This window comes from Leiobunum rupestre, chromosome 2 (assembly GCF_980474605.1).
Source record: "Leiobunum rupestre chromosome 2, qqLeiRupe1.1.hap1, whole genome shotgun sequence".
Classification (NCBI taxonomy): domain Eukaryota; kingdom Metazoa; phylum Arthropoda; class Arachnida; order Opiliones; family Sclerosomatidae; genus Leiobunum; species Leiobunum rupestre.
In genome coordinates, this window is record NC_143385.1 from 86,687,949 (window position 1) to 86,708,272 (window position 20,324).

Consider the following 20,324-nt stretch of genomic DNA (forward strand, 5'->3'; position numbering starts at 1 on the left):
GAACCGTGCGTTGCAATAATGTCTGTCTTGCTTTCCACAATTGCATACATTTTTACCTCTCCGAGGGGACAAAGTCCCCTAGGAGGGGTTATACAACGACCGTGTCTGTCTGTGGGTGGGTCTGTCTGTCAGGACTGCGAACGCGTTCGCATTTTCGGTGCAAAGTGTAATCACTGCGTACGCAGTTTCTCAAAGGGTTGGCAAAACCACCGTGTGACGGTGGACGTTAACGGATGCATTTGCGGTTTGGTTTGGATGGTGTATTACGGTTTTTGTAATGTTTATGCGTAGGTTGTGAGTGTTGAATTTGTTGTGTTTGTGTTCTGATGGATGTGCAAGTTGAGTCTGTTGTGTTTATATGGGCGTTTTCTCTCCAACTTCTTCTTAATGACTTTGGGACGGACCGAGTGCTGAGTGTAATGCTACCTCTCAACGTCCAATGGGAGGGTTTCCACCAGTTGTACACGGTATTCGTCTTAGTATCAATTTGCGATCGCATCGGGCGGGATTTGAACCCGAGACCTCCTGATTGACAGGCGGACGTTCTACCACAGAACCACCGACACTTGTTACGCCTTATTGAAAATTAGACCTTCAGCTTTATCGGAAGCGTATTTAATAGAGTACGAAATTTTGGTTTAATTGAAATAGAATTGAAATTGAAATTATTGCATCGAAGAAATTCTAATTTAGCGTTTCTATATTGATTAAAAACAAATGCGCCACCCAGGTTTCGAACCCAGACCATTCGGCTTGGCAGTCGAGCGCTCTACCACAGAACCACCGATAGCTGCTTAGATTCACTGAAATTAAGACAGGCATCGTAAGCATAATAGGTAATAAAGTCTTTTTTTATTAATGAATTTATGAAGGCCTAATCTGGTATTTTTTAAAGGTTAAATCTTGTTTTAGCGCAGTCAGCCGAGATTAGAGGGTTAAAGGGTAGACCCTGTGGGTGGTCCACTTTCTTAACGACCTATATATAGTTCTGTTAATTCAAAGGAGATAATTTAACGTTAATTGCTTTAAAAGCTGGCGGTTAGTCAAGTGGCTCTCTGTGCTTTGTTGATGGTAAGGTTTTTGCTTCTTGTAAATACATTTGGTGTGGATATTTGGATATCTACGATTTCTAACGCAGTCAATGATTTCTTGGGTGTGCGAGTCATTATATGATATTGGAAATTGGACGGCATTGGTCTTTTTCATGTGGTATGCGTCACAACGTCAACAGGAAGTGAACGAGTCGTCCACTACCAGATATCTACGGTATCTTCATCAAGGGCGAGTGTTGAAATAAAATGAGCGTTAAAGATGCGGCAAGTATTTCGTAAGCGAGTAATTCCAAAAAGCCTCTGTAGATATTTCATTAAAATTTGCTTCGTATTATATTTAACTGATAAACTTGTTCTGTAAAAGGGTTTAATTCAATTGTGCATTGTTATAGTACGTCTAACTTACTGTTGTAACTACTTAACTTATGATATTCTGAATAAATTAAAATTGGTCGTTTCGTCTCAATTATTTTAATTATAATTAAAATTTTATACCGGGCGGGATAGAAATGGGTTAATATTTTTAACAAATAACTCTAAATTGCGGAGATATATCTTTAAGGGTTATCTCGAGAAATTAATACCACTAGGGACAATTCTTCCGAGGAGAGGTATATTTTGGCTTGCTAACTTGTTACCTCTCCGAGGGGACAAAGTCCCCTAGGAGGGGTTATACAACGACCGTGTCTGTCTGTGGGTCTGTGGGTGGGTCTGTCTGTGGGTCTGTGGGTCTGTCAGGACTGCGAACGCGTTCGCATTTTCGGTGCAAAGTGTAATCACTGCGTACGCAGTTTCTCAAAGGGTTGGCAAAACCACCGTGTGACGGTGAGCGTTAACGGATGCATTTGCGGTTTGGTTTGGATGGTGTTTTTTCGCTCACCGTCGTGACGGTTTGGTGTATTATGTTTTTGTAATGTTTATGCGTAGGTTGTGAGTGTTGAATTTGTTGTGTTTGTGTTCTGATGGTTGTGCATGTTGAGTCTGTTGTGTTTATATGGGCGTTTTCTCTCCAACTTCTTCTTAATGACTTTGGGACGGACCGAGTGCTGAGTGTAATGCTACCTCTCAACGTCCAATGGCAGGGTTTCCACCAGTTGTACACGGTATTCGTCTTAGTATCAATTTGCGATCGCATCGGGCGGGATTTGAACCCGAGACCTCCTGATTGACAGGCGGACGTTCTACCACAGAACCGCCGACACTTGTTACGCCTTATTGAAAATTAGACCTTCAGCTTTATCGGAAGCGTATTTAGTAGAGTACGAAATTTTGGTTTAATTGAAATAGAATTGAAATTGAAATTATTGCATCGAAGAAATTCTAATTTAGCGTTTCTCTATTGATTAAAAACAAATGCGCCACCCAGGTTTCGAACCCAGACCATTCGGCTTGGCAGTCGAGCGCTCTACCACAGAACCACCGATAGCTGCTTAGATTCACTGAAATTAAGACAGGCATCGTAAGCATAATAGGTAATAAAGTCTTTTTTTATTAATGAATTTATGAAGGCCTAATCTGGTATTTTTTAAAGGTTAAATCTTGTTTTAGCGCAGTCAGCCGAGATTAGAGGGTTAAAGGGTAGACCCTGTGGGTGGTCCACTTTCTTAACGACCTATATATAGTTCTGTTAATTCAAAGGAGATAATTTAACGTTAATTGCTTTAAAAGCTGGCGGTTAGTCAAGTGGCTCTCTGTGCTTTGTTGATGGTAAGGTTTTTGCTTCTTGTAAATACATTTGGTGTGGATATTTGGATATCTACGATTTCTAACGCAGTCAATGATTTCTTGGGTGTGCGAGTCATTATATGATATTGGAAATTGGACGGCATTGGTCTTTTTCATGTGGTATGCGTCACAACGTCAACAGGAAGTGAACGAGTCGTCCACTACCAGATATCTACGGTATCTTCATCAAGGGCGAGTGTTGAAATAAAATGAGCGTTAAAGATGCGGCAAGTATTTCGTAAGCGAGTAATTCCAAAAAGCCTCTGTAGATATTTCATTAAAATTTGCTTCGTATTATATTTAACTGATAAACTTGTTCTGTAAAAGGGTTTAATTCAATTGTGCATTGTTATAGTACGTCTAACTTACTGTTGTAACTACTTAACTTATGATATTCTGAATAAATTAAAATTGGTCGTTTCGTCTCAATTATTTTAATTATAATTAAAATTTTATACCGGGCGGGATAGAAATGGGTTAATATTTTTAACAAATAACTCTAAATTGCGGAGATATATCTTTAAGGGTTATCTCGAGAAATTAATACCACTAGGGACAATTCTTCCGAGGAGAGGTATATTTTGGCTTGCCAACTTGTTACCTCTCCGAGGGGACAAAGTCCCCTAGGAGGGGTTATACAACGACCGTGTCTGTCTGTGGGTCTGTGGGTGGATCTGTGGGTGGGTCTGTCTGTGGGTCTGTGGGTCTGTCAGGACTGCGAACGCGTTCGCATTTTCGGTGCAAAGTGTAATCACTGCGTACGCAGTTTCTCAAAGGGTTGGCAAAACCACCATGTGACGGTGAGCGTTAACGGATGCATTTGCGGTTTGGTTTGGATGGTGTTTTTTCGCTCACCGTCGTGACGGTTTGGTGTATTATGTTTTTGTAATGTTTATGCGTAGGCTGTGAGTGTTGAATTTGTTGTGTTTATGTTCTGATGGTTGTGCATGTTGAGTCTGTTGTGTTTATATGGGCGTTTTCTCTCCAACTTCTTCTTAATGACTTTGGGACGGACCGAGTGCTGAGTGTAATGCTACCTCTCAACGTCCAATGGCAGGGTTTCCACCAGTTGTACACGGTATTCGTCTTAGTACCAATTTGCGATCGCATCGGGCGGGATTTGAACCCGAGACCTCCTGATTGACAGGCGGACGTTCTACCACAGAACCGCCGACACTTGTTACGCCTTATTGAAAATTAGACCTTCAGCTTTATCGGAAGCGTATTTAGTAGAGTACGAAATTTTGGTTTAATTGAAATAGAATTGAAATTGAAATTATTGCATCGAAGAAATTCTAATTTAGCGTTTCTCTATTGATTAAAAACAAATGCGATACCCAGGTTTCGAACCCAGACCATACGGCTTGGCAATCGAGCGCTTTACCACAGAACCACCAATAGCTGCTTAGATTCACTGAAATTAAGACAGGCATCGTAAGCATAATAGGTAATAAAATCTTTTTTTATTAATGAATTTATGAAGGCCTAATCTGGTATTTTTTAAAGGTTAAATCTTGTTTTAGCGCAGTCAGCCGAGATTAGAGGGTTAAAGGGTAGACCCTGTGGGTGGTCCACTTTCTTAACGACCTATATATAGTTCTGTTAATTCAAAGGAGATAATTTAACGTTAATTGCTTTAAAAGCTGGCGGTTAGTCAAGTGGCTCTCTGTGCTTTGTTGATGGTAAGGTTTTTGCTTCTTGTAAATACATTTGGTGTGGATATTTGGATATCTACGATTTCTAACGCAGTCAATGATTTCTTGGGTGTGCGAGTCATTATATGATATTGGAAATTGGACGGCATTGGTCTTTTTCATGTGGTATGCGTCACAACGTCAACAGGAAGTGAACGAGTCGTCCACTACCAGATATCTACGGTATCTTCATCAAGGGCGAGTGTTGAAATAAAATGAGCGTTAAAGATGCGGCAAGTATTTCGTAAGCGAGTAATTCCAAAAAGCCTCTGTAGATATTTCATTAAAATTTGCTTCGTATTATATTTAACTGATAAACTTGTTCTGTAAAAGGGTTTAATTCAATTGTGCATTGTTATAGTACGTCTAACTTACTGTTGTAACTACTTAACTTATGATATTCTGAATAAATTAAAATTGGTCGTTTCGTCTCAATTATTTTAATTATAATTAAAATTTTATACCGGGCGGGATAGAAATGGGTTAATATTTTTAACAAATAACTCTAAATTGCGGAGATATATCTTTAAGGGTTATCTCGAGAAATTAATACCACTAGGGACAATTCTTCCGAGGAGAGGTATATTTTGGCTTGCCAACTTGTTACCTCTCCGAGGGGACAAAGTCCCCTAGGAGGGGTTATACAACGACCGTGTCTGTCTGTGGGTCTGTGGGTGGATCTGTGGGTGGGTCTGTCTGTGGGTCTGTGGGTCTGTCAGGACTGCGAACGCGTTCGCATTTTCGGTGCAAAGTGTAATCACTGCGTACGCAGTTTCTCAAAGGGTTGGCAAAACCACCATGTGACGGTGAGCGTTAACGGATGCATTTGCGGTTTGGTTTGGATGGTGTTTTTTCGCTCACCGTCGTGACGGTTTGGTGTATTATGTTTTTGTAATGTTTATGCGTAGGCTGTGAGTGTTGAATTTGTTGTGTTTATGTTCTGATGGTTGTGCATGTTGAGTCTGTTGTGATTATATGGGCGTTTTCTCTCCAACTTCTTCTTAATGACTTTGGGACGGACCGAGTGCTGAGTGTAATGCTACCTCTCAACGTCCAATGGCAGGGTTTCCACCAGTTGTACACGGTATTCGTCTTAGTATCAATTTGCGATCGCATCGGGCGGGATTTGAACCCGAGACCTCCTGATTGACAGGCGGACGTTCTACCACAGAACCGCCGACACTTGTTACGCCTTATTGAAAATTAGACCTTCAGCTTTATCGGAAGCGTATTTAGTAGAGTACGAAATTTTGGTTTAATTGAAATAGAATTGAAATTGAAATTATTGCATCGAAGAAATTCTAATTTAGCGTTTCTCTATTGATTAAAAACAAATGCGCCACCCAGGTTTCGAACCCAGACCATTCGGCTTGGCAGTCGAGCGCTCTACCACAGAACCACCGATAGCTGCTTAGATTCACTGAAATTAAGACAGGCATCGTAAGCATAATAGGTAATAAAGTCTTTTTTTATTAATGAATTTATGAAGGCCTAATCTGGTATTTTTTAAAGGTTAAATCTTGTTTTAGCGCAGTCAGCCGAGATTAGAGGGTTAAAGGGTAGACCCTGTGGGTGGTCCACTTTCTTAAGGACCTATATATAGTTCTGTTAATTCAAAGGAGATAATTTAACGTTAATTGCTTTAAAAGCTGGCGGTTAGTCAAGTGGCTCTCTGTGCTTTGTTGATGGTAAGGTTTTTGCTTCTTGTAAATACATTTGGTGTGGATATTTGGATATCTACGATTTCTAACGCAGTCAATGATTTCTTGGGTGTGCGAGTCATTATATGATATTGGAAATTGGACGGCATTGGTCTTTTTCATGTGGTATGCGTCACAACGTCAACAGGAAGTGAACGAGTCGTCCACTACCAGATATCTACGGTATCTTCATCAAGGGCGAGTGTTGAAATAAAATGAGCGTTAAAGATGCGGCAAGTATTTCGTAAGCGAGTAATTCCAAAAAGCCTCTGTAGATATTTCATTAAAATTTGCTTCGTATTATATTTAACTGATAAACTTGTTCTGTAAAAGGGTTTAATTCAATTGTGCATTGTTATAGTACGTCTAACTTACTGTTGTAACTACTTAACTTATGATATTCTGAATAAATTAAAATTGGTCGTTTCGTCTCAATTATTTTAATTATAATTAAAATTTTATACCGGGCGGGATAGAAATGGGTTAATATTTTTAACAAATAACTCTAAATTGCGGAGATATATCTTTAAGGGTTATCTCGAGAAATTAATACCACTAGGGACAATTCTTCCGAGGAGAGGTATATTTTGGCTTGCTAACTTGTTACCTCTCCGAGGGGACAAAGTCCCCTAGGAGGGGTTATACAACGACCGTGTCTGTCTGTGGGTCTGTGGGTGGGTCTGTCTGTGGGTCTGTGGGTCTGTCAGGACTGCGAACGCGTTCGCATTTTCGGTGCAAAGTGTAATCACTGCGTACGCAGTTTCTCAAAGGGTTGGCAAAACCACCGTGTGACGGTGAGCGTTAACGGATGCATTTGCGGTTTGGTTTGGATGGTGTTTTTTCGCTCACCGTCGTGACGGTTTGGTGTATTATGTTTTTGTAATGTTTATGCGTAGGTTGTGAGTGTTGAATTTGTTGTGTTTGTGTTCTGATGGTTGTGCATGTTGAGTCTGTTGTGTTTATATGGGCGTTTTCTCTCCAACTTCTTCTTAATGACTTTGGGACGGACCGAGTGCTGAGTGTAATGCTACCTCTCAACGTCCAATGGCAGGGTTTCCACCAGTTGTACACGGTATTCGTCTTAGTATCAATTTGCGATCGCATCGGGCGGGATTTGAACCCGAGACCTCCTGATTGACAGGCGGACGTTCTACCACAGAACCGCCGACACTTGTTACGCCTTATTGAAAATTAGACCTTCAGCTTTATCGGAAGCGTATTTAGTAGAGTACGAAATTTTGGTTTAATTGAAATAGAATTGAAATTATTGCATCGAAGAAATTCTAATTTAGCGTTTCTCTATTGATTAAAAACAAATGCGCCACCCAGGTTTCGAACCCAGACCATTCGGCTTGGCAGTCGAGCGCTCTACCACAGAACCACCGATAGCTGCTTAGATTCACTGAAATTAAGACAGGCATCGTAAGCATAATAGGTAATAAAGTCTTTTTTTATTAATGAATTTATGAAGGCCTAATCTGGTATTTTTTAAAGGTTAAATCTTGTTTTAGCGCAGTCAGCCGAGATTAGAGGGTTAAAGGGTAGACCCTGTGGGTGGTCCACTTTCTTAACGACCTATATATAGTTCTGTTAATTCAAAGGAGATAATTTAACGTTAATTGCTTTAAAAGCTGGCGGTTAGTCAAGTGGCTCTCTGTGCTTTGTTGATGGTAAGGTTTTTGCTTCTTGTAAATACATTTGGTGTGGATATTTGGATATCTACGATTTCTAACGCAGTCAATGATTTCTTGGGTGTGCGAGTCATTATATGATATTGGAAATTGGACGGCATTGGTCTTTTTCATGTGGTATGCGTCACAACGTCAACAGGAAGTGAACGAGTCGTCCACTACCAGATATCTACGGTATCTTCATCAAGGGCGAGTGTTGAAATAAAATGAGCGTTAAAGATGCGGCAAGTATTTCGTAAGCGAGTAATTCCAAAAAGCCTCTGTAGATATTTCATTAAAATTTGCTTCGTATTATATTTAACTGATAAACTTGTTCTGTAAAAGGGTTTAATTCAATTGTGCATTGTTATAGTACGTCTAACTTACTGTTGTAACTACTTAACTTATGATATTCTGAATAAATTAAAATTGGTCGTTTCGTCTCAATTATTTTAATTATAATTAAAATTTTATACCGGGCGGGATAGAAATGGGTTAATATTTTTAACAAATAACTCTAAATTGCGGAGATATATCTTTAAGGGTTATCTCGAGAAATTAATACCACTAGGGACAATTCTTCCGAGGAGAGGTATATTTTGGCTTGCCAACTTGTTACCTCTCCGAGGGGACAAAGTCCCCTAGGAGGGGTTATACAACGACCGTGTCTGTCTGTGGGTCTGTGGGTGGATCTGTGGGTGGGTCTGTCTGTGGGTCTGTGGGTCTGTCAGGACTGCGAACGCGTTCGCATTTTCGGTGCAAAGTGTAATCACTGCGTACGCAGTTTCTCAAAGGGTTGGCAAAACCACCATGTGACGGTGAGCGTTAACGGATGCATTTGCGGTTTGGTTTGGATGGTGTTTTTTCGCTCACCGTCGTGACGGTTTGGTGTATTATGTTTTTGTAATTTTTATGCGTAGGCTGTGAGTGTTGAATTTGTTGTGTTTATGTTCTGATGGTTGTGCATGTTGAGTCTGTTGTGTTTATATGGGCGTTTTCTCTCCAACTTCTTCTTAATGACTTTGGGACGGACCGAGTGCTGAGTGTAATGCTACCTCTCAACGTCCAATGGCAGGGTTTCCACCAGTTGTACACGGTATTCGTCTTAGTATCAATTTGCGATCGCATCGGGCGGGATTTGAACCCGAGACCTCCTGATTGACAGGCGGACGTTCTACCACAGAACCGCCGACACTTGTTACGCCTTATTGAAAATTAGACCTTCAGCTTTATCGGAAGCGTATTTAGTAGAGTACGAAATTTTGGTTTAATTGAAATAGAATTGAAATTGAAATTATTGCATCGAAGAAATTCTAATTTAGCGTTTCTCTATTGATTAAAAACAAATGCGATACCCAGGTTTCGAACCCAGACCATACGGCTTGGCAATCGAGCGCTTTACCACAGAACCACCAATAGCTGCTTAGATTCACTGAAATTAAGACAGGCATCGTAAGCATAATAGGTAATAAAATCTTTTTTTATTAATGAATTTATGAAGGCCTAATCTGGTATTTTTTAAAGGTTAAATCTTGTTTTAGCGCAGTCAGCCGAGATTAGAGGGTTAAAGGGTAGACCCTGTGGGTGGTCCACTTTCTTAACGACCTTTATATAGTTCTGTTAATTCAAAGGAGATAATTTAACGTTAATTGCTTTAAGAGCTGGCGGTTAGTCAAGTGGCTCTCTGTGCTTTGTTGATGGTAAGGTTTTTGCTTCTTGTAAATACATTTGGTGTGGATATTTGGATATCTACGATTTCTAACGCAGTCAATGATTTCTTGGGTGTGCGAGTCATTATATGATATTGGAAATTGGACGGCATTGGTCTTTTTCATGTGGTATGCGTCACAACGTCAACAGGAAGTGAACGAGTCGTCCACTACCATATATCTACGGTATCTTCATCAAGGGCGAGTGTTGAAATAAAATGAGCGTTAAAGATGCGGCAAGTATTTCGTAAGTGAGTAATTCCAAAAAGCCTCTGTAGATATTTCTTTCATTAAAATTTGCTTCGTATTATATTTAACTGATAAACTTGTTCTGTAAAAGGGTTTAATTCAATTGTGCATTGTTATAGTACGTCTAACTTACTGTTGTAACTACTTAACTTATGATATTCTGAATAAATTAAAATTGGTCGTTTCGTCTCAATTATTTTAATTATAATTAAAATTTTATACCGGGCGGGATAGAAATGGGTTAATATTTTTAACAAATAACTCTAAATTGCGGAGATATATCTTTAAGGGTTATCTCGATAAATTAATACCACTAGGGACAACTTGTTTAAAGAGACGCTCGTTTGGTTTCGTTGAACTTAACGCTAAAACAACAGACGTTTCAAGCAGTTGACAAATATGCAAAATGAACGGAATATTTCGATGAAAATAATCATTCATAAAGCTAAATTAAACATTCAGAGGTTGCAATTAGTGATACTCCGTTCACTTTACACTCAAGCTGGCACGGGCAGTGGCGATGTAAGGAATTTGGCGTTTGGTAGGTCAAGTATAGGATAGGGGGCAATTTTTATATTTTGAACCCTTTTAAAGCTAGCAAAATATGGTGATTTATACCCAAAATATTTATTTCTAGGTACCCTGAAACAATTTTCGGTATAATTTAAATCAAACCCAAACATTTTCTAGTAAATTGTTAGCCTTGATTAAATATTATATAAAACGGTTGACATATAAACCGTAAACTGGTTTCGCCTTATTCAGTACTGTGCAGGAAATCAGTCGTACTACTGGCAAACGGAAATGAGAAGCTAAGCCTAACAATTAAAAATTAAAAAACCGTTGCGTAGCAACGGAAAGCTGAACAAGGAGGCAGTGGTGGTGAATAAATTATAACAAATGCTAACTTTTAATGAAGCACATTTTAGTATTCTTTGAATTCTACCACAATTATAGGTACGCCATTGTGTTACTTGAAACTGAAAAATGAAATTTAAAATCGGAAGTATTTTTATTCCAACAGAAATCCATACTTCTACTAGGAATGCTTATCGCGGCAGATTTTCTTCTCGATGTGGCTGGCGGGTTTTTTGACGTCACTATGTTAACTCAACAAACAACAACGTGAGAGGGGAGCGCGCGTAGAAGGGATTTTTTAGCTCGTAGGCGGGGCAAAAGCCGTCAGAGTGATCTTACCATACGCGATACGGCAGGATAAGCATTCCAAGTAGAGGTATGGATTCCTGATTCTAACAATCAATTTACTTAAGAATATAATTGACTGGAATTGAATATTGACACTGCAAAGAAACGAGTTAGGACGCCCATATAGATATTACATTTAAACATCACGTCATTGCACGATTTAGTATTATGTAAAATATTATTAAAAATTACTGCTAAAGTCACGAGATTTCCGTAACAATAATGAAATCCAGTTAATTATCTTTTTTATTTAATAACAAGTTGGCAAGCCAAAATAAACCTCTCCTGGGAAGAATTGTCCCTAGTGGTATTAATATCTCGAGATGACCCTTAAAGATATCTCTCCGCAATTCAGAGTTATTTACTAAACACGTAATCCAGGTTCAATCCCGCCCGGTATACAAGTTTAATTATAATTAAAATAATTGAGACGAAACAACCGAGTTTAATTTATTCAGAATATTATAAATAAAGTAGTAACAACCGTGAGTTAGACGTATTAAACAACAACAAAAATAAACAATAGAAAAATATAAAAGAATATTCAACCAAGAAACAAGTTAATCCAAATACTTTGAAATCAAGAATAAATAAACCCAAATACCGAAAGTTGAAAAAATTATCTGAAAGGAAAAACGAAAAATACCTTACCGTTAGCAATACACGGCTTACAACGTACAATAAATGACCGTAGACGGAATAGTTAGCGCACTTTATAAATAAAAACAAACAAACCCAATTGATGAACTGCATTAAACATCTTAATCCGTCGAGAAAACGTTTAAAATAAATTACGAAGTAATGACAACCCAGTTAAAAACCAGACCGACATAAATGTAAGAGCACGATGTATACAACTCGATATTTTCTTCATAAATGAACCATAACGCTTGAAAACTAAATACGCTAAACACACAATAGATAAAAATATACGACTGAAAAAACCAAATAAATTACAAAAACCTAACTAGGTGGACTACCCACGGGTTCTACCCTTTAACCATATTATCTCTGCTGACCGCGCTAAAACAAGATTTAACCTTTAAATTTTCATACGTAAAGAAATTTAGACTTTAAAAACTATTAATATACTCTTCCGCTTAATTTGAGCTTATAATTTTCAATGAACCGTAACATGTATCAGTGGTTCTGTGGTAGAGCACTCGCCTGTCATGCACGAGGGCTCGGGTTCAAATCCCGCTCGATGCAATCACAAAATGATACTATGACGAATACCGTGAACAATTGGGGGAAACCCCGCCATTTGGACGTTGAGACGTTTACCGTAACCCTCAGCTCTCGGTCCGTCCCAAATGTCAATATTAAGATGAAGTTGGAGAGAAAACACCCATACATACAAAATGCAAACCCAACAAACTCATCACCCACAACCGCCATAGCACAAACTTTACCTTTCCACACTACACATAAACATTACAATAATAACAAAATTTCCTATAAAATTGAATTAAAACCATCGCGACGGTGAGAGATAACGAAAAAAACCAACCGAATCTGTCCCAACCGCAAATTTATCCGTTAACGGTCACCGTCACACGATGATTTTGCCTCCCTTTAAACTGCAAACACGGTTTTTCGACTTTGCCCCGGTAACGCGTTCGCCACACAGACAGACAAACACACGAACAGGCAGAGAGACACACAGACAGACACGGTGATTGTTAAACCCCTCCGAGGGGACATGCCATTAAAAGTTGACATTTAAAAACAATAGGCTAACCAGATCGCGCGAACAGTCTGGAAACTATTTTTTTTTAAATATCTTAAATCTGTGAATTTTTTTATCATTTCGTTTATCATTTAATGTTGAATATTTCTTGAAGAACTTTAAAAATATTTAATTGTCTAGCGATTTGCATAAAAATATGAGAAGTAATAAATAACAACGAAATCAAATGATGGACCAATAACGTTGTCCGAAACTAGTCGGGTTCATTTTTTAATTTTTTTAAATAAAATATCTTGTGCACTTTTAGATTTCATTGTTATTGATTACTTCTTCTCACGAACTTTATAAAGTTTTTTTAAACCTAGCTTAAAATATTGTTAAAATTTGCAACTTCAAATGATTTCGCTCTAAATGTGTTTATCTTTAAGCAATTTGTGAATTGGACGTTAGTGACACCGAACAGCGATATATTGCAGAATAATCTCTCCTCGGGTATGGATTCATAAACGAAAATATACCATTAGGCTTTGCTTTTAAACTTTCTAAAATTCATTACCGAATTTGTTTGCACGAATTGCTTTATTAAACATTAATAGATGTATTAACGTCATGTTTCTGAACAAAATTTTGTATCCGAAATTTTCAGTAACAAAATTTCAAATGCATTACAACTTTCAAAGTCAACGATATTTAATAATAATAATTAGCTAAGCTAACACCGAAAGGAACCACACAGGCCTACGTCAACTAGTGACTTGTGAGGTCAATTACTGGTGGGCGGGTTAAATTGCGTAGAGCCCAACCACTCCCTACATTTACTAAATTACTATTACCGTTTAGTAATAATCGGAAAGGGGAAAAAGAAGTTCTCGGAGGAAAACCCCTCTAACGAGCAGGGAGATAGCTTACAAACTCAATAAAAACTAACTCCTCTCGTTGCGAGGCGAGAGTGCTAACCACTTCGCCACCCCAGTAAAATATGTTTAAATTTCAGTACAGTTAAAAAGGGGATTTGACCATGACGATATCGAAATAGCGGCGCAGGGCTACTCCCTGTTTACTACTTCTTACTCGCCTCTTGTCCTTCTTACGTACATAATCCCTAATTATATACATTACTTATAAGTTAATAATGTAACTCTCGTTGTACAATATAATATCTTTTATTATTGCGGAAACCAAGGTTGAAGTGAAAATTGGTTTCTTAAAAGCCATGAAACCTATACTAACTGTTTGCCGAGTTCTTAATCTAACAATGTTATGATCTACTTGTACATTATTTCTGATGTTTTATTTCGCTGACCTTTAGCACAAAGTGAAATATCCATTAAATATACAAAGAAGCATTATCCGCTAAGTATATTAAAATCTTTCAATCTTTTCCATTCGATATTTCACAAAGGGGGAAATTTTTTAACGTAATGTTTTAATCGTGTAGTGCACTTTGGCAGTTACTATGGCAACGAAACAGAAAAATTAATGGTCACATCGTAATACGATTGAATGCTTTGCATTTTATACGAAGTAAAGCACTTTCGAAAGAGTTTAAAACGAGAGAAAAATTTCGGATTGAAAATTATTTGAAATACGAAACTCATTTAATCATCTACGCTTTTACGGAGTTTAAATAGTAGTTTATTTATGGCTTTCTTTATTAAAAAGATACGAAACATTTTATATCTGGAATAATTTAATCTTTCTCATATTGCATTCCGTTCACAGATAAGAGTAAAAGAGATCGTGCCCCGTTACATGAAATGAAATGTCCTTGAGTTCGCGAATCGATTGGCCCGGTACATGTACGGAAGGGTACAAAGGGCTGCGAGACGTATAAATTCGTTTAGAAAAATAAATGTTCCGAGCCTGAATTGAAAAATTATTTAAATGTAATACAAATTATATATAAATGGAAATGTTGATTTTAAATTTTTAGGGCTGTTATTTTGGGATACACTACCAGTAAAATAATTTAATGAAGTGGAATTTTAGCAAAATAAAATAATTTTATTAATGAACTGTAAATCTGTAATCTAAATATTTAGCTTTTATTTTATCATAATCTTTGTGACATTAAATTGCTTAATTATTTTAAGTAAGAAATGTTTTGGGTACATCACGAATAAAATGTATTTTACGAAGTGGTATTTAAAAAATTAAATTAAATTTATGAAAATTTAAATAGGCCTAAATTTAAATGATAGGCCTGGTTTTTGAAATTGTATCAAATACTTAATATTAATTTTATTTAAATTTATAAATTGATCTTGTAAATTATTAGTACAATTTGTACGTGTACAAAACTTTTACACAAGGAAAATGTTTGATGAATTATATAAATATTTGATTTAATATTTTTATAATTTGAATTCTGAATTTATTAAAATATGAGCAACTTCATTAGAAGAAAGGAACAACGGAAACGATCAAGATAATTTCTAATAAACAGGGACTGGTTTTCTAAACTACGATGTAACTGTTCATTTTGTTACAAGAACCCTTCCTCTCAAAATATCTCTTAAATCGTTAAACGTTTTGTGGCCATGGAAGTGATGATAAAATATCTCCATTTACACAAAATAATCGGGTATTTTTTAAAACTCGTTCTGTGTTTTCCGGATTTAACAAAAGCTAGAGGCAGGAATCCATACCTCTACTTGGAATACTTATTTTCGTCTCGATGTGGCTGACGTTTTTTTGACGTCACTTTGTGAACTTAACAAACAACAACGCGAGAGGGGAGCGCGCGCAGAGGGGATTTTCCCTCTCGTAGGCGGAGCCAAAGCCGTCAGAGTGATCTTATCCTACGCGATACGGCAGGATAAGCATTCCAAGTAGAAGTATGGATTCCTGCTAGAGGTGATTGGCGCTAGGTACATTAAAAGCCAGTTGTAGCACGTGTTAACAGATGGTTTTTCAATTTATTTCATATTTCTAAGGAAGCTTTCAGCGATTACTTATTTAAGAATGAAATCGCTGATAAGATGATCTAAAAATACTTTTGGCATATTTCTCAAGATTATTTTTTTTTGCAGTTCCGAGGAATATGTAGAAATGTCTGTGACTAAACACCGCGTTTATGATTGCACACACTTCCCGCAATAATATTTCTCAAAATTACGCAAATAGCATTTCAAGGAGTAAAATGATTTTGTAGGCGCCGTTAAGTTTCACGATTTCATCACGTCATTTGATATATTTGATATTTGATATTGAGAAATAAAATTAAAAACCCGCGAATATTGATTCAGTTGGTTTAAATCTATATAAAAGTTCTTGTTTGAGTTTGTGAATTCAAATAAAAGCAGCTGGAACCATTAATATAAGAGATTTTCTGTTTGATTTATCTTTGTTTTCTAATTCAGAAGGCTATCGGGTCTGTGTGTGCTTTTATATTATAATGATATGGAAAATTGGAAACCAAAAGCATTGATACACGGCACCGCACGAAAAAAATGATGAGTGGTGAATATTTGGGTGATACCATAAATAACATATTAACAATTAATATGTCACTTCGTAATGCTTTAATAGTATTTTTTTAGTCCGACTTGAACTTCTAACCGAACTGAGTAGATTTGTTTCGTCCATGGTAAATTTAGAGTCTGGTTCGAAAATGTAGTTTGTTTCTATACATGCTTCTTCTATTAGACCTGCCGCTACGTTGTTCCTTTCTTCTTTTCTCCTGGACCCGCACATGTTTTCAACATGTCCAAGTTTACCACACCAGGAACAAGTTTGGTTACGAGCAGGACAGCTGTCTCGTCCTCAAACATGTGGAAAGTTACCACCGCAATTGTAACAAAGACCCGTGAATTGAGTAATGTTGCTATTTGATGTCAATTGCTGTCTTAATCCCGAATTTTGCCGATTATTGAAGCGTGGAAATGGCTGAGAGAACTGTCTTACAGGATAATAAGCTTGTTGAAAGTTAGAGATCTGTGGACGGCGTTTTGACTGTTTTGATAATTGGTTTGTTGTTGTTGTTCAATATATTTCTGGTTTGGCTGTTGTTGTATTGGTTGTTTGGTTGATATTGGTTGTTGTTGTTGTTGTTTTTTGGGTAGTAGTTGTTGTCCTTGGGCGTGTTGGGGGGTAATATTGTATCGAATTGCGTTTGCCGTAGAATCCTCCTTGGCTTCCATTAGGTTCGCTTGTTCTTCCGCTAGTTCGTAAGATTTCGCTAGGACTAGAAATTCGTCCAATGTCATAGCTGGTTCTCTCAAAGCTTTGCGTCGTAAAGAAGCTGAAAAACATGATTTGATAACGTGTCCTAAAATTTCTTTGTTTGTGTCATGGAAGTCGCATGACGATGACAGAGCTTTCAAACGTATCGTATACTCTTCAATCGACTCGCAAGATAATTGCGCAGCTTCTCTAAATTTGAATTTTTCCACTATGATGTTTCTTTTCGGTAAGAAGTAGCCATTGAGCGACTGTTTAGCCGTGTCGTATTCATCGGGTACTTGTGGCTGACCCACACCCGCTTGAGGTGATGGAAATTGAAAGGTGTCATAGATATCTTGTACCTCCGGTCCAGCGTAATAAAGAAGCATCGACTTCTTTCTGTGAGGATCAAAAATTCCAAAAGCATCCAAGAAAACATCGAACCGTTTTATCCATTTCTCCCAGCGAGGTCCAACATTGTCCCTTGACTCTTGAACCGAGAACGGTGGTTGATTCGGAATTGGAAACGCCATGTTCAGTTGATTTAATTGCACTAAGAAGCGGTGATATTCATCCCATCTCCGTCGCCAATTTCATGTTTTCTATACGTTAGGCTTAATTAGATTTTAGCGGTTTTAAATAAAACGTCCGTTTAGTTTAAATATTTAATAACGACTACCTCTACATAATTTTTCAACACGCGCTCGTGGTATCTCGCCTTATTTTTTAAGAGCGCGCGTAATTCAAACTCATATTATATAAAATATACGGAACATTACACTAGAGGTCCCTGTATTTAACTAAAGTTTATCGCCCAATTACTCTGCAAAGTACTTACCTGTTTTTGCTGTGTCATACTTACTTATTTGTTGCTAATGATGGTACTGATCAAACAGAAGTTTCATTAATCCACAAGCTATACCGGGTTACATTACTAATGGTACTGATCAAACAGAAGTTTCATTAATCCACAAGCTATACCGGGTTCCATTACTGATGGTACTGATCAAACAGAAGTTTCATTAATCCACAAGCTATACCTGGTTCCATTACTGATGGTACTGATCAAACAAAAGTTTCATTAATCCACAAGCTATACCTGGTTCCATTAATGATGGTACTGATCAAACAGAAGTTTCATTAATCCACAAGCTATACCGGGTTACATTACTAATGGTACTGATCAAACAGAAGTTTCATTAATCCACAAGCTATACCGGGTTCCATTACTGATGGTACTGATCAAACAGAAGTTTCATTAATCCACAAGCTATACCTGGTTCCATTACTGATGTTACTGATCAAACAAAAGTTTCATTAATCCACAAGCTATACCTGGTTCCATTAATGATGGTACTGATCAAACAGAAGTTTCATTAATCCACAAGCTATACCGGGTTCCATTACTAATGGTACTGATCAAACAGAAGTTTCATTAATCCACAAGCTATACCTGGTTCCATTACTGATGGTACTGTTCAAATAAAATTTTCATTAATCCACAAGCTATACCTGGTTCCATTACTGATAGTACTGATCAAACAGAAGTTTCATTAATCCACAAGCTATACCTGGTTCCATTACTGATGGTACTGATCAAACAAAAGTTTCATTAATCCACAAGCTATACCTGGTTCCATTACGAGCCGTTGAGCAGTTTAAAGGCTTAAATTACAATATCTTGCAAATTTCAAAATAACGTATAAGATCGCTTGTCTTACCCGAACAATATTTTTTAAGAAAAACCGAGACCTACTACTGAAAATGTGCACTAACTTTACATGTGAAGGTTTGCATAACTGCACCAATATCATTGATCAAACATTGACCCCTAAATTTAGCTTAACTACTAGCTTTTTAATTTTGAGAAACCTAAATTTTAAAGAAAAATGAAGTGCTTATCGGATAACAATATCATCAATGTAAGTCACAAATTATCAACACGTCCCCTCAGGGAAATCTAGAAAACCCCTCAATACAAAGGTTCATCGTTAGGTTGAATAGCATACACTTCTGACTTGAGTGTAGTCCAAGGCAAATTTAAGTGGTTCATTGCCACGAGTACATCAAGAAGATTTTAATCGCTTTGATCTCTCTAAGTTTGATCATGATTGAGTGATCAGAGTCGTTTTAACAGAATTTACAATTTGGCCACTAGTGCGCCCCGTACAAAAATTAAAGCTATTTTCAACCAGATTCCTTTTTTGATATACAACATCTATCCATACTGTTTAATTAGTGTTTATTATCATCAAATCTTCTTTAGTATTTTCTACTAAGTTAGCCAGTACTGTGCCATTACGTTTCTGCTTGTGAGTAATGGGTTCAATTCATACGATTTTCATGGTAGAAAACAAGTATTTGAAATTAACAGTGTGAAAAAAAAACACAAGAAGCAATAACAATTTTATACTACCTCTATGTAAAACCTTAAAAAATTAACTTATTTGTGCTATGCTGGTGTAAAATTATTCAATTCACTCATTAATTTTTTAAATATCTATAATCCTGAACATATATTTCGGAAAGAATTAAAAAGTTTTATTCTAAAAAATGAAATTTAAAAACTCTCCTAATTGAGAGCTAGGTCAACAAATAGAAAAAATTGTAATATATATATATTATTTTGGTTTTTTACTATATACCAAGTTATATTTATTATCATGTTTATAAAATTTACATTTACCATTATTTCATTGAACTTTTGTGAGCTAACAAAGCAAAAGGGCTTACAAGTCGAATTTTTTACTAAGCCCATAGAACCTTTTGTAACGATGGATCCTTTTTTCAACACAAAAATAAATTTGATTTGATTTATCCCAATCGATTCGAGTTGCATATAAATGAAGCAACAATTAAACCATTGAAGTCCTTTTTAGCTACTTTCGTTAAATCGAAGTTTAAATGACAAAACCAAATTACATTCTAATGGATGTTAATGTCGTTATTCACTGTGATGAAATCGTCGCTTCTGTAGGGTGGTGGAGTGGTTAGCGCTTTCACCTCGTAGCAAAAGGAGCCGGGTTGATCCCAGCTTGTGGCACTGTGTGAAAATTCATAGTTACTTCTGCGTTGAGTTTGTAAGTTCTCTCCTCACTGGCTAAAGCGGTTTCCCCTAATAGTAAGTGTAGGGAGCTGCTGGTTCGCGTGGCACAAAGGGCTGACCACTACCCTCCTACGCATTGTAACCCGGCTACCCTAATTAATGGCATTAGAAGTCGCTATATGATTTGGTGCCTTGAATATTAGCCTAGCTTATTATTTTTTCATACGCGCATAAATTTCAAAATGCTACACTTTCTTTGGACTCCTTTGGCGATACACAACCTTAGCATTACCAAACCATAAAACTAAAGTGACAACATTGGGTTGGATTTAATTTTATAATTAGCCACTAGTAATTTGTATGTCGAAAAAAATTAACGTGATATATTGAAACTATTTAACTTTCCAAATTTAAAAAAA